General features: G+C 36.0%; 1 pseudogene; it reads left to right on the forward strand.

Moving 5' to 3' along the window:
- Positions 1-355: 355 nt before the first annotated feature.
- On the forward strand, positions 356-7,037 carry LOC110108690 (annotated as a pseudogene).
- The last annotated feature ends 12,336 nt before the right edge of the window (positions 7,038-19,373 follow it).

Here is a 19,373-nt window from a genome sequence, read left to right on the forward strand (position 1 = left end):
TGTTGTCAACCGCACTATCCACAATGTAGCTTTAAATCAATATAATTCTTAATCCACTCTCTAAATCCTAATGAAGGGTTATCCAGCATGTTCTTTGGACCCCCGCCATTCCTAAAGTTGTAGACTGTGTAAACCTCACTCCTTTGCTTTCATAGTCACATACATTATAATGTCGGGTAAAGAAATCGATGAAGCCCAAATGATCATTAACTATATCAAAAACTTAAATCCTATTTGACTTCCCACAACTAGAAGAAAGCAAAACGTCACACTAGGACATGTCATAGGCTATGTATTAAAGAAGAAATACCAAATCACATGCCCTAATTCTACTGACAATCTTCCCATTTTCTATATGGATGCTTCCTTTCATATTCTTTTCCATCATGGGAAAGAGCTCGATGAGCCCAATTTTGATGATGAAGGAAGAGTTACTCCTGCAGCTGATCCAGGTCCTATGGCACCTGAACTAGGACCATCACCAGCACCTCATTTCTATCCATATGAGGAGATGGTTCAAAGATTAAATCACCTAGAGTCTCGCTTGGACCAATAATAATAGCAGTTAGAGACAGACATGCATGGTTTTGGGAATAAATTTCCTCCATTCACAATTATTTCTAGCAGCAACCACCACCACTTAATTAGGATCCGTCTTACTTTTAGTACTTTTTTGATGAGTTTTATTTTTTTACTTGTAATGTTCAACTTATTTTTCCATGTTGCTCCTCTTTTTGGTGATGTCAAAAGGGGGAGAAAATATATGTTTGGTTGTATGTGTGATTGTATATATATATTTTTAATAAATTTATATCAATGTTTTTATTTTTGTAGTTTTTTTTCTATCTTCATTTATGCTATTCTATTTCTCTATATTAAAAAAAAGGAACCCCTAATTTTTAAATCTATCACCTAGTAAGGGGTTTCTCAGGAGAAAAGAATTTTAATTTATCTTTCAACCAAAATTATTTGTCATCATAAAAAAGGGGGAGATTGATGTAATTCAAGATCCCTAATTTGTGATTTTGACGATGATAAATATTATTGATTGAATTACTATTTCTCTCAGTAGATATTTTGGATATTCTTTTTGTTTATGAGCACTAACATTGCAAGTAAAATATACACTGTTCAAGGCTACTAGAAACTCAAGATTGGATAGAATAGAATGTCGTGTAAATGAGTTTATATTTTTAAATTTTTTATTTCTTTGTTCTAGCCATATAAGAGTGTATGCAATTGGGTGACCGTGTACACACACATAGGGGGAGTGAGAAAATTTTTATGTTAAAATTTTTTATTCTAATCATATTGTAAAACTTACTAATCATACTATATAGTTACATGGAAAATATTTTTAATAGCTAATTAGAAATTTAATTTATATATGCTAATCATACTGTAAAACCCAAACCGTACTATATGATTAATTATGATCTATAAACCTTAGTAGCTAGATAAATTAAGTAAGATATTTAAAAAATAGATTTTTAAACTAATTGTACTATACGATCTCATTCGTACTTTATGATATTTTGAATTCTTACTTAAAATTATCTCCATAATTAGTCAATCAAATCATGGTTTATTTAATGATAGTAGATATACTATATGATTGGGATCGTACCGTACGATTAATAGTGATGAAATTTGGTCATCATAAAGATCGTATCAAATGAAACTATGATTTTTTTAACAATAGTATTGTACGATGTTCACATCGTACTGGACAACTCACTTGAAATTAACTAACCATACAATATGATGAGAGCAATACAGGATGATTGATAATGACAATTTTTAATCGTCCCAGGGATCATCCTGTACGAATAGAGAAAAACTAAATAGATCGTACCGAACAATCTTAGAACTGTACTATATGATATATTAAAAAATTTAAACAATTCATTTGAATCATTGTTTACATCATACTGGACGGGTTTAGTTTTTTAACTGATCATAATGTACGAACAAATATCATACTCTTTGAATAGACATAGGCCAACTTGAATTTTTAGGGTTTCTTGAATCTTAGTACTTAAATAATGTTTTAACAATCTCTTAAAAAGAGACAGAGATGTCTTGGGCTGAAGAAGAAACTTTGAGTGAGAAGCTTTTGAGAATGATCCAGGGTTTGAGGGGAAGGAGAAAGTGCGGTTTAGCATGAGGGAGAAGTAGTGTGAGGGTTCACATGGTTGATTTAGACTTGCTCACATCTTGGATCCTCTTGTGGCCTAGTAAGTCATTGAAGGTTCTCTTGGGAGAGAGGCTTCTATCAAGTCCTCTAGATTCTTTGTCTTCTCCAATAGGGAGAAAAATGAGTTGGGTTCTTTGCCTTCTCTAGGAGAGAGAAAAAGCTAGAAGCTGAGGTACTCTTCTTCCTTCCGGAGGGAGAAAAATATTGAAGGTTTGCTGCCATCACCAGGAGGATGACATAGCTTTCGGCTTTCTTCCACACCATGGTTTTGTGGAAGAGATTTTGTAAGGACTTCTCTGTCTTGCTATGGGGGCAAAAGGAGAGTCACTTATTTCTAATGCAATACACAGAGTGGAGGACTCCAGGGAGTGGACATAGGTCAAGGTTTGATTAAACCATTATAAAATTTTTAGTGTGTTTTTCTTCCTTTTGCACTTTTAGTTTTTTCTATATTTTATTTATATGATAACTGCTTAGGAAAATCGGTGATTATTGCTTCGTTTCGAAAGTTAGAATATCATCATAGTTAATTTAATATATTTTATAAAATCATTCGCTTCCACAATCAACCATAATTTTATATTATCAATTACTAAATTTTTTTATTTCAAAAATATCGTCATTGTTATTTTGAAGTATGTAAATTTTTTTAATTACCAATTCACCTCCCTCTTGGTGTGCCTCGGGCTAGTTCTTTTAGGTCCCACAAACCTCCTCAAACTTTCAATAGTTGTATATGCAACCATATGATGAGGGGTGTTTTTCCATTCGAAATCATTTTTATAATTTAGTTTCAACTTTTTATTCTCTGAATTGTATGCCTTTCATTGTTTTGCAAATATTTGTAAAGTTCATTATTCCCCTTTTTACATATTTTTGTTTCATGTTTTCTAGCTTTATTTTATGAAATAAATCTCAAGTATATTCAAGTGTCTAGATCCTGATGTGCAATAAACAATCATATTTATGATAGTGAAGCCAAGAAATTTTTCTTGTAGAGTCACAAATTAGATATATTAAAAGAGAAAATGACCAAAATGGTCCTATAACTCTTTATGAAGGACCAAAATGATCTCCAATTATATTAAAGGATCCTAGGACTATTTTAGCTCCTTTTTAAGGACTTGAGAACAAAATGAGCTTTTAATATAATTAGAGGCTATTTTGGTCATTCATAAAGAGTTAATAGACTTCGCTGTTTTTTCTTCTTTTATTTGTGATAACATGGTGCTTGATAAGATTCCTTCTTCATTCTTAAAAATTTTGAAGGAGGAATCTATGGAAGTACTCTTGTAATTTCTTTGCTTTTCCTTTTTTAATGCATTACTTGCTTTCTTAAAAAAAAAAAGAGTTAATAGACCATTTTGGTCATTTTTCCTATATTAAAAGTACCCTTGATTTTATTCATCCAAAAATTTTGAAGTGGGAATAAATTCAATATTTTTTAAATATATTTATGCTATTAAAAATATATGATATATAAAGACATCTTAAAGTTTTAGGTGGGCACATACTCCCATTTAAATCCGCCCTTGCCTACAAATTTTCTATTCATGTAGAAATTGACTGATCATTTAAGAGGCTGAGAAATATTCAGCATTAACTCTTAATGAACTTTGTACATCATTATTTGTAGTTCTTTTAATTTTTATCGCAATGAATTTTTTCATAATCCAGCCTGAATGTGACGTGCGTGTTTGTTTTCTTTGTCAACTTTTAGGAATTAAGTCACACCCACGTGTTTATTTTGAAGTTCTGCTCTACTTCAACGTTGACTTCTTATCCATGTATTTGATAAGCACACCACTTTGTCTGGGGAATAGATTTTTCCTTCTCTGGCTGCATGCAAGGAATATAATGTTTTCCTTCTCTATTATCATAGTTTTAAGGGTAGTGTCTTTGTCCTTTTCTCAGGTATTTGCTTTAAGGAAAAACCAAAAATTATGGTAGAAGTTACGATAAAAAAATTGTTTATTCATTGCTTCATCTAGGATTCTGAACAGAAATATTTGGATGATTTCTGAATTAGCAGTTTGTTAAACAGAAAAACATGACACTAACGCAATTTTTTATAAGAGTTATCCCACAAGAGATTGTTTAATTTGTATGTAAAGTTGGTATTAGCTTATCATATGCACAAATGTCAGACCTCTTTATAGTAATTCGAAACATGACAAACAAAATGATGACAACATTTCATAATATTTCATTTTTTGCTATGTTAATGATCCTAAACCAGCAGTTCCATTATTACCTGTGCATATCAGGTAATGAAATATTTATTTTGAGTGCTACATAGTGTGTGTTTGGCATTGATTATGGTATATGATTTGAGTCATAAAATTTCTCTCTTTTTATATTGAGTATATTGAATTACTAATAAATCTTCTGGAACAATTGTCTTGTTAAACATCCTTAAACACAAAGCATGTATAGACATGAGCATAAGCAGCGTCTTTATGGCTAGGAGACTAGAATAAATGAGAAACTGGTATGTAGGCAATGATTTGGTGAAAGTGAAGTTATAGAAGTTATAAAAGTTCTTTATGTCTCATTGAATTGTATTATTTCTTTGCAGGTTGTGGACGGGAAACTATCACAAACATGCTTACTCATGGCTCTTGATTTACAAGCGTTATTGTAACAAGTAAGCTTGTGATTATTTTGTTTGCCGATATGTTTTGCTGAAACCTGATACTGGTGTGATTTTCTTTTAGGTATGAAAAGTTTGAAGGTAAATCATTTCAATTTATGATACCGACTCTTTCGTATTCCATTCTCCATACAACAAGGTATCAGAATTAAGTTTGAATGACCTTGCAGAATGAAATTGCTGATTTATAGCAGAATATTTAAACCAACTTTTAAACTGCTGTAACAGCTTGTGCAAAAAAGTTTTTCACGGCTATATTTCAATGACTACCTACGTCAGTCTAGGTACATTCTTCTGTCGCTTATGGAGTAATTTTTAATATTTCAGTTCTGCAAATATTAGTCTTCTCATTCTGCAAAGAATTTTTTTTTTTTTGGTAGGGTAATATACATATTGGAATTTATTACTCTTTTAGTCTTTCTTGTTATGCATAACTGCTAGTAACAATCATTTTTTTCTACTTTCTAAAGTTTTAGTTAGAAACAAACCATTCAGTGAATATCTGATTCTAAGGCTCCTTTTAAAGTGAATTTATACCTTTGTGATTTTAATAATCTCTTTTTGTGCCTGAACCGGTTTCTTTTTTCTGTTATGCTCTTAATCATGTCTAGAAGACCTTTCATCTTGTCTCAGAAACTTAGTATTTGTGCCTGAACTGGTTTCTTTTTTCAGTTATGCTCTTAATCATGATATATATATATATATATATATATTGCTTCGTGCTTCGACATCCCCCCTTATAGATTGCATAAACATTAACTGCATTAACCAGTCAAAAAGTTAGCAAAGACTAGGCCTTCTAAGAGGCCTTCAACGTGCTTTTACTATAATACGGTGTTAATAGCATAATTACTCAATGTCAAATCCATTCTCCCTCTTTCAGCTATCAAATGAATTCTCTCCTGTCATGTTTTATTTCAATGTTTGCAGGGTTTTGAAATGAAATATTTCTAATGTGACATTTATGTATGTATTTCAAAAATCAGCTTTTTATTGATGCTAACATTTATGTTAAAAATTTTCCATCACTTCATTGAATTATTTGTGCTGCTACAACATTTCTGAGCAATGTTTGCTTGGAAGAACTGCTATACTAATTTTCATTAAATTGCCTTTTTATCAGTCATGTGGATAGCAACGCAAAAGCAAAACCGGAGCCATTTGCAAATTTAACTGGAGATGAGAGCTATCAAAATCGTGACCTTGAAAAGATTATAATGTGACGTTTGTGCGGTGTATACTCGACTGCTTAACTCATGTACTTATAATCTCTACGATATTATTTAGGCTGCACAACAAGTATTAAAGCACTTCTATGATGAAAAAGTTCAGCGATCTACCTTGACGCCAAAACAAGTCGGAAATATGTATACAGCATCCCAATATGCAGCACTTGCATCAGTCATTCATAACAAACATGGCACCCTGGTAAATCTCTGATAGGAAACACTTGGATTTCCAAGTGTTTCTCACCAAAACCAAGTAGATCCAATGTAAAACTGCCGTCCACAGCAGAAATCAGCCAAGAAACAGGGAAAAATCAGGAAGAATCGCTAGAAATCTGAGAAGAAATCACACAAATCTATTGTATTCCAATAGTAGAAGCAAGACAATAAGAAAGATACAATTTTCCTTCAATTCGAGAGGAAGGAAGACTCTCCACAATCTCCGGCAACGCCAAGAGCCCAAGAACAAAAACCTAGATCTCCAAATAAGATTCAAATTCCAGATAACCCTAATTCCCCGTCATCTCCCTAATTAAACATGAAAGGAGTATTAAAAAAGACTTAAATACCCCTTTTAATTCAAATTTTCCCTCCCAAAATTTGAAATTGACTCCAAGTGGGCCCCTCAGCTTTTCCGCCCCCCTCCCTGTTCGCTTGGCTTCCGCCTGGTGTAGACCAGGACCGGTCCAGGTTGGACCGGTCCAGCCGGCTCAAGTGCCGGCCTAACAATCTCCTTGTTATGTTAGTAGTCCAATTTTTTAAATTTCATTTCGTAATTACCATTTTTTGAAATTTATCTATGTTTGCAGGGTGGCCAACGAATAGTTATGTTCGCATTTGGCAGTGGCCTTGCTTCATGTTCTCATTCAAACTTAATGATGGCCAACATCCATTCAGCTTATCAAACATAGCCTCAGCGCTAAATGTTGCAGCAAAGCTGGAGGCAAAGATAAGCCACTAATCCTGATACGTGGACCACCTCTTCCACGTTCGGTTACCACGATCTCAGCCAACAGCAACCAACCGCAAGCACTCTCCTTGCTAAAGCAATCTCAGCCTTCAGTCTAACTGAATCATCTTAGTCATTAAATCTCTGTTATGCTGTACTAACTTTAGTTATATATATGTAATTCAATCTACTATAAAAGTTGAGAGATTTGCAATACATTTCTACAGTCGCTGTAATCTTCTTCTGCATTTTCTCTACTACTATTTTAATTTTGGTTTCTCTTCATGGTATCAGAGCCCCTTTGCTTTACAGCATCTCTCATCAGATTTCATGGCAGAAATTAGCACCTCAGCACAGCAGACACACAGACGGCTGCAACCAACCTCATGGGAGAAACTACCATTCCTTATTTCAAATTTATGATGTCAAACATCAAGACATAGTGCATACAAAACTCGCTAGTGAGAACTATTCTATATGGAGGCTTCAAATACTCAAACTATTTTCAGCAAATCACTTTGCCGGTTATCTCACAGGAGATCTTTGCTGCCCTCCCAGGCTTCTTACTACAGCTACATGCTTTGTTGAACCTAATCCCGCATATACTACCTGGCAATTACTAGACCAAAATCTTTCTGTAGCTCTGTACTCCACAATCTCCTCTACCATTCTACATTATATTTTAAACCTTCAAAGCTGCCATGAGATATGGACCACCCTTCAGAAGTGGTTGCAACCGACGAATCGATCTAGAGTGATCCAACTTAAAAATGAGTTTCACAATATCACAATGAAAGATTCCTCCATTACCGAATACCTTTCTACCATAAAATCCTTAGTAGGCAACATCACAGCATCCGATGCTCATCTGGACACCGAGGATATTATAGTGTATATTCTAAATGGTCTACCTCCTTCATATCAAGCATTCAAAATAGCCATCATAACCAAATTAGTACCCATCAGTTGGATGACCTGTATTCCCTTCTATATAGCGAGGAAATCAATCTAGCAGCCAAGAATATGAAGATTTCTCAGACAGACACTACTCAGCTAGCCTTTGCGGCAACCAGATGCTTCCAAATGAGATAAAGCCATGGTCGCTATACTTCTACCAACTCACCCTTCAAGCCTCGTCCAATAAATCTAACCTCTAAACCAACTACCCGCATCATCTGTAAGATTTGCAACAAACTTGGTCACGCAGCCAATACTTGCTGGCATCGTAGCAACCTCAGCTAACACCAACAGTTTCCAATTCCATTCCAAGTCTCTATACACAGCAGCAACAATCCTCTTTTTGATAGGAACCAAGCTATCTAACCAAGAAGGATATTTCTATTCTCGGATGTAAGCGGCTTCGATCAACTTTTTGTCCACTGACTGGTTCTTAGACTTGGGTGCCTCGGCCTCACGTTAGATCTCTCCAACATCCAAAATCTCATCCCTTACACTGGGTATGACACCATTACTATAGTAAGTGGTACTAACCTACCTATCACTAACAGTGGAAAAGGTCTTCTCCTGACTCTACATCCTCACCATAAGCTTCATCTTACTTCTCTTCTATATGTTCCCTCAATCTCCTACAATCTTCTTTCTCTACATAAAATAATCACTGATAACAATTGCACTACCCATTTTGATGCTCATGGCTTCCATCTAAAGGATCTCTTGACTGGCCAGAAGCTTCTTCAGGGTTGAAGCAATAACGACCTCTATCCCATTTCAACTTCCACCACTCAGACCTCACAACCAACCTTCACGTCCCATCTTTGCTTGGCCTCTCTCTAGTATGATCGACTAGGCCACCCGCATCATTATATCCTATACAAGCTCTCCAAAGTATATAGTTTTAGTTGTTTGTCTTTATCGTCTACTACTTTTATTGGTTGTCATATAACCAAAAGTCATCGGCTATCGTTTTATTCTAGAGTCACTTGTAACACCAAACCATTATCAATAATGCATACAGATGTTTGGGATCCGTCTCTTGTTCGCTCTTTAAATGGCTATTTTTTTATGTAATCTTTATAGACAATTACTCCAAATTCTCTTGGATATACCCAATGCAGCATAAATAAAAAATAACCACTCACTTTTAATCAATTTTATCTCCATGGTAGAAAAACAATTTAATACATTTATACAAACCATTCGGTCTGATGGTGGGGGAGAGTATACCGCTTATTCCCTATCCAACTTCCTGCGTCAAAATGGTATCACATATCAATATAGTTGTTCCTACACACCAGAATAAAATGGTTTCTCTGAATGCAAGCATAGACATATAATTAAAACCACAGGACCCTTCTTCATGCATGCAGCTCATCTTCCACTCACATTTTGGTTTGAATCCCTACTCACATCTCTATGTGGACCTCAAAAAGGACACCGCCGGCTGCAGAATGTAGAGGGTATTTGACTTGGAAAGGTTGGAGAAGTCTGAGGCGAGATCGCACGCAAAAAATCTCAGCTTAAGAGACCTTGGAGAGAGAGCAAAAAGAAAAGTCCTCATCATGTTGCCCTAAATAGTGTATTTATATACCCAAGCACCCAATGGATAGTGCGGATCAAATCTAAAGCTAATCTAGAAAGAAAGGGGATGATTAGCATGAGATTTGGCCCAAATAATTAATAGAAAACAATTTAAGGCATTAAATACCATAAACTTGACCTAAAAAGGTCAAATTTGACTAAGGGAGGATTGGGTTGACCAAGTCAAGGGTTGACTTGGTCAACCTAGTCAATTAGGTCCAATGGGGCAGGGGTTCGAGCCAAGGATAGCTCAGAATTTGTTTGAATTTGATTTGGGCTTAAATGGGTCAACCAGGTTGACCCAGGGCACAGGTCTAGGCCTAGTGGGTTGGGTCTGACCCATTGAGTCCAGGGGAGGTGAGAATTGAGCTTGAAAAGCTTTGAATTAGATTTAAAATCAAAATGAAGTATTTAGGTCAATTTGGGTCAACTCAAGTTGGCCTGGTCAACCATGTTGACCCAGTGCCTGGGTCAGGGCTCAATAGATTTAGTTTGACCAACTGAATTGAATGGGAGGGGTCTCAGAACCTGGCTTGGTCAATTTAACCAAGTCAACCCTTTGACCTAAGGGTTTGACAAAATTAGGGTAAACAAATAGACCCCCAATAGGAGCGGTGAACAAATTAGTGAACCGCTCATGTTGGAATTAACTGAATGTGATAGAAAGAAGTAGAGTAAGGGACACAAGTAAAAGTGCACCAAAAAGGTGGAAGAAAGTAGGGAGCTCTTCTCCTGGCCTTACTTTATAGCAAGGGCAGAGCTTAGGAGATAGTGAAGAGCAGCAGTATATATCACCAAAAGGTGAAAAAGTAGAGGAATGCTCTCCTGGCCTTATCCTATAGTAAGGGCAGAGTCATGAAAAGAACAGAAGTAAAGTAGTAAAGTAATTCTCTCCTAGCCTTACCCTATAACAAGGGCAGAGCCAAGGAAAGAACCAAAGTAAGGATCACCAAAAGGGTAAAAAATTTCCAAGGAATTCTCCCCTAACCTTACCCTAAAATAAGGTCAGAGCCGAGGGAAGAACTAAAGTAAGAATCACCACAAGGGTGAAAAAGTAAAGAAATTCTCCCATAGCCTTACCCTACGACAAGGGAAGAGTCGAGGGGAGAACAAAAGTAAGCATTAAATCAGACAAACTATCTGCTTGATTTTATCACAACAGTAGGATAGATGGCAAGAAAAGGGGTGGAGAGGAATGGCTCCTAGGGACTCTGTCTGGCTCTCTCAACCAAGGAAGCTTTAACACTTGCCTAGCCAGTTCGACACAGCAGATGTGGAAGGGCTCAATACCCACTTAATCCTATCAAACCAGTGAGTAAAGAGTTAGGGTCTGATGCCTGCCTGATCACAATAGGACATCAGAAAAGAAAAGGGTGGTGAGAAATGCCTCTTATGGACTCTATCGGGCTCTCTCAACTAAGGAAGCTTCTACACCTTCCTAACCATTCGGTGTAGAAAATGAGAAAGGGCTCAATACCCACTTGATCCTTTCGAATCAGTGAGTAAAAAGGTAGGGTCTGATGCCTGCTTGATTATAATAGGACATCAAAAAATAAAAGGGTGGTGAGGAATGCCTCCCAGGGACTCTATGGGCTCTCTCAACTAAGGAAGCTTCAACACCTGCTTAACTAGTTCTGTGTAGCAGATGAGGAAGGGCTCAATACACACTTGATCCTTTCAAACCAATGAGTAGAGAGTCAGGGTCTGATGTCTGCCTGATCACAACAAGACATCATAAAAGAAAAGGATGGTGAGGAATGCCTCTCAGGGACTCTATCGGGCTCTCTCAACCAAGGAAGCTTCAACACCTGCCTAACCAGTTTGTTGCAGCAGATGAGGAAGGGATCAATACCCACTTGATCCTTTTGAACCAGTGAGTAAATAGTGAGGGTTTGATGCCTGCCAGATCACAACATGAAATCAAAAAAGAAAAGGGTGGTGAGGAATGCCTCCCAGAGACTCTACAACTAAGGAAGTAAGTAAACAATCTACCTGCCTGACCATATCGAGGAAGCAGAGTAGAAGGTGAATGTCACCACAACACCAACTTGACACAGGTCTATGTAAGGGTGTGGGGAAAAAGTAAAAGTAATTGTACGAATTTTAAGGAAAAAGTTATCTGAGACTTCCCAAACCAACTTTTAGATACCACATGGTAGAAGACAAACTGTCGTGGCCATGAGTCTCCAAATTCCGGCGGAATCCCTCAGGCAACTTTGTTACTAAAATTTGATCTCTTAGAGAGTAAAGCTGGGTTCCACCTGTGACAAGGGCAACCGATTTTGCTCAACCTAGAGCTTCCTCTCTTTTTATTTTTTTTTTATGCTCACAATCAATGACTGGAACACAAAGAGAGGGAAGTAGGATTGGCTTTGGTAACCCAAGCCATATTCGCTACATGAATAAAACTGGGAAGAGATAAATCAAATAAAATTTTGAATGAATGGCTTTGATAACCCTAGCCACATCTGTTAAATGAATGAAACTAGGGAGGCACAAATCATAATGTAAATTATGTAAGAATAGAATTGACATATAGATAGTGGATCAACATTATCACTCTAAACTAACGTGGGTTGGTATGGACCCAGTATCTAGTCTTAAAAGAGATTTGAATGAATGGCTTTGATATCCCAGACCACACTTGAGAGTGACAAGCAAAACTGGGTTGTACAGACATAAGAACTAATATCCCTATGGTGTATTAGCGTACCATCTTCAAGAAAAACCTTTTTTTTTTAGTAACAAACATCATGTGGTAGAGGACAAATATTTGTGGCCACACAGATTGTCAAAAAGTAAGAGGGATCCTTTTAAGAGATACATATACATAGGGATACTTATAGGAGGTAGGGGGATCCTCCTGCAACGTGTAAAACTCAAGCATTATACTTTTTCAAGTACTGTCTGTTGATGACATGCATGGGGTGAACCATGTTTGCATCAACAAGAAGGTAGGAACCACCTTCGTAGACTTTCTCTATGACAAAGGGGCCTTTGTTGAGTCTAGTAATTAGGTTGTTAAGCCTAAGTGAATGTCCCAAGGCTACCAAGAGGGGGGTGAATTGGTAATTTTAAAAAACAAAGTTAAAATTTAAGACCCCTTTTTTAAGAATTATTGAACCGAAATAAAATCTCTTTTAAATTTTGTAGAAAAAGGTTTTTCAACCACAGAGTTTTTAAAACTGAAATAGAAAGTGCGGAAACGTAAAAACAGTAAAGTAAATGACACCAAATTTATAGTGGTTCGGTCTATAACCAAACCTACATCCACTCCCCAGAGGCACCCTCTGAGTATTGCACTAATACCAATAGTGACTCTCCTTTTGCACCCACAGCAAGGCGGAGAAGCCTTTACAACACACTCTTTTCACCACTCCCCGGTGCAGCAGAGAACCGTCCGTCCTTTTACACAATACCCAGTGTTGGCAGAGAACCAGCGTCCAATCGTACTGGACGATAATTTATTTCGTCCTGGACGAATAGAACTTAGAAAAAATTTTCAAGCAAGTTCCTATTCGTTCCATATGCTCTATAGGAGATAACTGTCTGATCGTTCAGTACGAACTGAAGATCGTCCTGTACGATCAGTATAAATTCTACATGATCTTCTTATGTGTGAATGTTTTTATTTTCTCAACATACAATCACTCCCTTTCAATTTGATTTCTAAGAAAAGTGCAAGCTTCAAATTTTACAAAGTATCTCATGCTGAATTTAATTTGAAGTCTTCGTAGTCTGGAGTTCGTTTTTCCTGAAATGTCAGTACACACAAGAGTAAATACAATTCTTCCAAAATTGTTAGGAGATAACTACACATTTGAACAATAATGTTTGAAATCATCAAAACTTTATAAGTTGCAAAAATGAAAAGCATGCAAATAGCAACTATCTTAACAGCCTTCCTAAATAAGCTTAAACTTACAAATTTGACATCGGTGCGAATTGATAAGCCTACACAAAATAAAAACCAAGTCGCCAATCCAGAAAGCACAGGGCCTAATAAGGCGATCATGTGCTTGAGCCATATGAGCTTGGTATAACTTGATATTCTGAAAAGCTTGCAAGCGCAGCTCTTCTAAACCATCAAGCTCTTCCAACTGCAGTAGAGCATTATCTTCATGAGAAAGATTATGATTAATCGCTACAAGCAATAAGGGGAGCTCGACCTCAAGTGGGAGGACGACTTCTACCCTGAAAGCCAAAGCATATGAGATAGACTGAGTATGAGTATGATTTGTAGTTATATAGGCCCATAATGTTTCGGGTAACTTATCATGTCACTCTCGTTTATTTCCAACAAATATTTTCCTTATCAGTTGTACAAGGGTTTTATTAAACGCTTCTTCCTAGCCATTGGCTTTAGAGTAGTAGATCGAGGAGTATTGTCAATTAATGTTATGGTGGTGGGTAAATTTGGTAATCTTGGTGCTTCTAAACAATGGATTGTTATCAGAAATGATACGGCATGGAACACCAAAGTGGTATACAATGTGATCGCAAAAGAAACGTATCACATCCTCTGATTTGACTTCCTTGAGTGGGATAACTTCTACTCACTTAGAGAAGTAATTAGTGACAGCTAAAATAAAAACCTATGACCCTTAGAGGAAGTAGGGTTGATAGGACCCACTAATCCATGCCCCAACCTTCAAAAGGCCAAGAAGAGACTGTAGGATGCAACGGATTAGGGGGTTGGTGAATCACCGTGTTATGAATTTGGCATTGGTGGCACCTTCTAGATTGCTCCATACAATCACGAATTATATTCGACCAATAATAACTAAGACATTTAATTCTAACCTTCATTTTTGGTCCATACTAATAAGCACCACAAAGACCTTCGTGTATCTTGCCCATGACCTTATAAGCCTCTTCGTTATTGAGACAACGTAATCACATTTGGTCAAAAGAGCATTAATACAGGGTATTGTTCATATAGGTAAACGATAAAGCTCTCTTTCTAATATGAGCAGCGAGAGAGCGATCATCAGGAAGCCTTCCATGCTTCAAATACTCAATAAAAGGATCTCTCCAATCTGACTCTTCCTTATTTACAAGCACTGTGAGGGTTTGATCAGGAGAAGATATGTCTGCAGGGTGTACTACCAAACAGTACTATGGGTTTCCAGTTGGGTCAGCTAGTTCCTTTGCTAACTTGGCCAATGCATCTGCTTTACCATTTGTAGATTAAGGGATTTTAGCCAAAGTTACCTTATGGATTAAGCATAGGGGCTCCATTGCTTTGTTTTTATAAGGCAAGAGCTCAGGCTTGAGTACTTTATTAACTTTTGCTACTTGATTTATAATCAATTGGGAGTCTCCAAAGATTTTTATCTGTATAATATTCATCTGAATGGCCAACTCTAACCCCAAAATTAAATTTTCATACTCAGCTTCGTTGTTAGTTCGAGGCTCTGAAATGCTGTAGGAGTAGCGAAGAGTGCTTCCTTCAGGGGAAACAAAAATGAGGCCCAAAACTACCCTAACTGTGAGAGTTTCATTTGGATATAAGACTTTAATGGAGGATGCACCATCAAAGTAGATCTCCCACGTAGGGGACTCCTTCTTAGCCACACTCATGATTAATTCATCAGGTAGATCATCATTAAGTAGAGAATCTGTAAGGATCGTGAGCGGTAAGAAAGTCAACTAAAGCCTATCCTTTATGGCCTGTTGAGGGACAAAAGTAAAGTCAAATTGTAGTAGGATCATAAACCATCATGCTAGATGACCTGAGAGAGTCAGATGGGTCATCAAATATTTTGAAACTTGTTCACTATGAATTAGGTTGTTAAACCTAAGCTTTTGTCCCAATGGCTAACCAAGAGGGGGGGGGGGAATTGGTAATTTAAAATTTAGTACCTCTTTTGAATATTTTATACCAAAAATAAACTTTAATGAATTTTGTAGAAATAGTTTTTCAACTACAACTTAAAAATAGTAAAGCAGAAAATAAAAAGTAGCAAAAATAAAAGACACAAGATTTATAGTGGTTCGGTCAAACACGACCTACAACCACTCCCCGGAGGCACTCTCCGAGTATTGCACTAATACCACTAGTGACTCTCATTTTGAACCCACAGCAAGGAGGAGAAGCCTTTACAAAAACTCTTTCTCTACTACCCGGTCCGGCAGAGAACCGTCGTCCTTTTACACTATCCCCAGTGTTGGCAGAGAACCGTCCTTCCTTTCACACTCTCCCTGTGCAGGAAGAGAACCCTTCGTCCTTTCGCACTCTCTTAGTGTGGGCAGAGAACCCTTCGGCTGTTCACACTCTCCAAGTGTCGGCAGAGAACCGGGTCTCCTTGACAGATCTTCTCATAAGAAATCTAGAAGGAAGAAAGAAATGAGTGAAGTAATCACAAATCAAAAGTAAAAACTCTTACATTTAAACACCAAGTGAAGACTTCACGCTCCAGTAGTAAGAATTCTCCTTCGAACACTCTCTCACACTCTCTCCTTGACTCTTCTTTCAATAAGCACGAAGATTAGTGAGCAAAAAGATTACGTGGCAATTTAGATTGGACTATATATAGGAAAGACACAAAAACCATCCAAAAATTGCAAATTTTCAAGTCAACATGTAGTGGATCGTCCCGTATGATTGTGGATCGTCCAGGACGATTTTACTTAAATGTGTTGGAAATGAACCAAATGTATATTGGTACGAACTGAATTCATACCCGATCATCATCCCGTACGAATTAGGTTCATCCGGTACAAACGGTTATTCCATAGGTCAGTTCCCAAAAATTATAGAACGTCGCCAAAATTTTCAGAGTCAGTTCACTTCGTCTTGGGATGAATATGGGTTCGTCCGGACGAATTTTTTACAGAGAACAAATCGTCATGGGACGATTTTGAGTTCGTCTGGACAAAAATTTTCTAGAGAGCAATTCGTCCTAGCACGATTATAAATTTCGTCTGAACAAAAATTCTCCAGAGGAGATTTCGTCCTGGGACGATTTTGAGTTCGTCTAGAAGAAATTTTTCTAGAGAGCATTTCGTCCTAGAACGAATATAAATTTTGTCTAAACAAAAAAATTCTAGAAAACATTTTGTCCTGGGATGAATTTAAGTTCGTCCTGGACGATCAGGACTTAGAAAAATTTTCTTTAACTCTTGTTCATTCCATTGCTCTTTCGAGGAGATAACTGACCTGATCGTCCCGTACGAACATGGGTCGTCCTGTACGATCAGTATAAATTTTAAGATCTCCTTAAGTGTGTGTGTATTTATTCTCTCAATTATAATCACTCCCTCATAAACTTAATTCAAAGAAAAATACAAGCTTCAAATTTCAAAATATGTCATGCATTTCATGTTGAATTTGATTTGAAGTCTTCAGTAGTCTAGAGTTTGATTTTTCTTAAATGTTAGTACACACAAGAGCAAAAACAAATCTTTCAAAAAGTGTTAGGAGATAACTAAACATAAAACAATAATATTTGAAATCATCAAAACTTTTTATATTGCAAGAATATAAAATATGCAAATAGCAACTCTCTTAACAACCTCCCCCTTTTTGATGATGGCAAAATAATTATTATTTTTATATTTTCAAATTCTAAGAATCTCCTACTCCCCCTGAAATGATGAACACATGAAATAAGGAGGCATTTGAATAAAAATATTTTTTGTTTTCAACATTTTTAGAACACACATACACAGCAAAAAGAGAAGAAAAAAAAGAGACCAGAAATGTAAGCAGTCATATGATAATCTTTTGATAATTGATCCTTAAAAGTGATTGAGATTAATTTTGCAAACAAAATCAAAACATTAGACAAATCATAGTAATTCATAGGATTTAAGAAGAGATATAACATTGATAATAAAAAATATTTATCAAAAACATGAGTCAATTTACACACTAAGATAGAGAAAATCAATGCAAAAAGGATGAATAGAAAATTTGTATATTTCAAATTTCAATACGGAATATAAATATACATTAGATCAATTTGAATTAAGAGATTACAAGATAATGGAAAGAAATAACTACCACATGTGGCGCTTTGCGGATCTTTTTCAAATTTGTAGCACATTTTTGTGCATCTTTTTACTTGTGGGCTTATTTTATGCATCTTTTTCAACTTGCGAACCATTGCGCATTCCTTTTGATTTTTGTACATTTGTACATTTTTCAAGAGTAATTTTCACCTTTCCAAAATCAATAATAAAAAATTTTAAATTTTTCTTAGTGCATAAATATTTATTGATAAGTGAAATATAAAATAAGAACATCACAGTTGCAATAATAATATTAGAATTAATGTAGTCTAAATAAGAGACATGAAATTGACAATCTTAATTACATCAAGTTATAAGCAGAACCTAAATTTAGAATAATTTTATTTTCTAATGAATTTAATTTTAACTTGCATTTCAAAGTATAGCACTATTAAGATCAAAAATCTAATGATTGTCATAAAGGCTAACACATATTTCAAAAACTAAATTAAAGCCAAAACAAGATAACTTATATTGATATTAAAATGAAGGATATTACAATTGAAACATAAGATATCAATTTGACATAAGATTTAAAAACAACAACATCTAAAGAAAAGAAAATACATCACATTTTACTAAAACATAAAACTAACACACCAACTAGAGAAAATACATAAAATCAAGTACAACTATCACTCAGAAGGACCCTGATCTGGAGGAGGATGAGGAGGAGGTGCAGCACCGAAGATATTAAAATAAGTACTAATCATAAGCATATTTGTATTAATATTATACATCTGATCTCTCATAAACCCCAAGTCATGCTGATATTATGCATCCTGCTGCTGAAGATGAGTCTTAATTTGATCAAAATATTGATCAACATGAGTCTCTAGACGATCAAATCTTTTAATCAAATCTTGATAATTTGGTTTATTGGCGGGTGCAGGTGCAGCTTCGTGTTCTTCCTCAGTATCACTAATGACATGTGCTTTACTTGGTTCTTCTTTGAAGATTCCTCTAAATGATTCATCGTTGTAGAAGAGCGGTTCTTCAAACTCTTGATCAGGATGAACCAAATTGTATTTCTTGTCCAGAATGCAGGTAACTAGATGTCCTAAGGCGATGTTCTTCTTTCTCTTATGCTCTACATGACCAATTTCAGACAGCCCATAAAGATAGTCAAGGATAAGTTGAGCTTCATCTATAGGTTCTTTAGTCATGATCAAGATGGTCACCATAGAAAGAAGAGGGGTAATGTTGATCCTATCACCAGCTTTAGTAATAATAGAAGTTCTAAGAACATGCTAGATGATACGAGCATTACGAGGCATATGCTCGTTAAAATTGATTCCTCTAATCACTTTATTAATTTCATACCATTCTTATTCAGTTGAGGTGATCAAGGTATGTGCTCTAGCTCCCTCAATTCTTAAGTTCAAAAAGGCTCCAAAGTCATCCTTGGTGATTTCAACTTTTTTTAAAGATAAAAGAATGGATGACAGTATAGTCGGAGTTGAAAGACATGATTATAAGAAAATAGTGGAAGGTTTATTTATTGTAGAGATAAACTAGGGTGAGGATGAAACCAAACTGAGTTGAAGCAAACAAGTTCATCACCTGAAAGGTTAGTTGTTCTTAGACAAGAATTCTGGAGGGTATGATTTTGGCGGAGACAAACCTAGGAAAGGATTCTTCATTGGCTTTAGAAAGAAAGTTCTCAGAGGAATTCTTTGGTGGGCCCTTGGCTAGAGTCTTTTGACGCTTGTTAGAACTTTCCATTGATAGGATCAAAGGAACGAAAGGATTTGAAAGTGAAAGTGAAATGAGAGTGACTGAGTTCAAAAGCCC

Source organism: Dendrobium catenatum, unplaced genomic scaffold (genome assembly GCF_001605985.2).
Source record: "Dendrobium catenatum unplaced genomic scaffold, ASM160598v2 fragScaff_scaffold_318, whole genome shotgun sequence".
NCBI lineage: Eukaryota > Viridiplantae > Streptophyta > Magnoliopsida > Asparagales > Orchidaceae > Dendrobium > Dendrobium catenatum.